Raw genomic sequence first — 1,470 nt, forward strand, 5'->3', positions numbered from 1 at the left:
AGATGAAGTAGCCATGCTGGAATTTGGCCAAAAACGTGTGGATTTTTTTAATAATATGACCTGTACTAAATTATGGAGCTAGTGAATTAGATTTTGATTATCCTGTAACATTCCAAACTTCAATTATGTTCATGCAAACAGCGGAACCTGTGATGTTTCATGAGATTGGGGAGGAAATTATGTTCCCTGTCTATTTTGATGTTCATATTCTATACTTTTTGGACCTGTCACATCTCAGTGTTGGGAAGTTCAGGTTCTAGCAATGATTTCCAGAATCAGGAACCACAAGAACCTAAAGGAACCAGATCATCATTGGGTCGTGTATCATTAACATCACCTGAACATACTGAGGGTGAACATATTGTCCTCAGCTGGTGCAATAAATAGATTTCATAGTTTTTTTAACCATTTTTTTTTGAATGGCTGGACTGAAGGCATTGTACTTGTATGAATAATGTTATCTAACCTCTAAACATGAATAAAAAAAGTATGTAAACAACTTTTGATCTTGTAGATTTATTGGAATGTCTATCGTATTTTTTTAATATATTTTGGTAGGTGTAATGGATATTTCCATAGTTACTAAAGTTGTTTAGATTGTAATTCTGTAAAATATGAAGAAAAGAAAAAAAAAAATTATGATGTGGTGCAAAAAGTCTACAAAACCAGAAGCGTTTAAATTTGACTGCGATATAAAACCATTACTGACCAAAGGACTCAAGCTTTTACTCCCCCGCAAAATATTTATAGATAAAGAAACCTTGGAAGAAGGAAATGACTGTGTGAATGTCATGAGACATCTTATGGAAGCGTGTAAAGATCTTTTGAACTTTAAGATTTACTTCCCTGCACAGTATTTTCAGCCATTAACACACCCATATATATATATATATATAGAGAGAGAGAGAGATACATATATTATAATAATGTGTGATCATTGGCTGGGGAAGATATCAATGTAATATTTAGATTATTAAGATTTAGTTTAAAGCTCCATTATGTTGCAAAGGTTATTTGCCATTTGAACATTTCCTTTTGAAAATCAACAACTGAACTTTGAAGATTTTATATATATATATTTATTTATATATATATATATATATATATATATATATATAGTTATATATGAGCTATAACATATTTTAAATATATTAGGATATATTTACACTTTTTGGAAACATTTTTTTTTTTTGCTGCTAAATTATTTTTTTACATTTGATTTATATTCATAAAAAATAAAGAAACCTTTTTACGCTGTCAATGAATGGCAGTGTTCATAAATTGAAAAAAAATGATAAACTTTCCCTTAAAATTGTTAAACAGGCCAATGCACTAATTCGTAGAACATTGGCTCTAAAGTTTCCATGATTACGAAATCACTTATCATCTTTTGAAAAAAATAGCATTTTTTTTTGCTTCAATTACTAGATGAATTGTAAATTGTATTTTTCCCCCCAAATAAACTAGTTA

The sequence above is a fragment of the Sceloporus occidentalis genome, unplaced genomic scaffold, assembly GCF_023333645.1.
Source record: "Sceloporus occidentalis isolate IW3139 unplaced genomic scaffold, rSceOcc1.0.p SCAF_62, whole genome shotgun sequence".
Taxonomy (NCBI): Eukaryota; Metazoa; Chordata; class Lepidosauria; order Squamata; family Phrynosomatidae; genus Sceloporus; species Sceloporus occidentalis.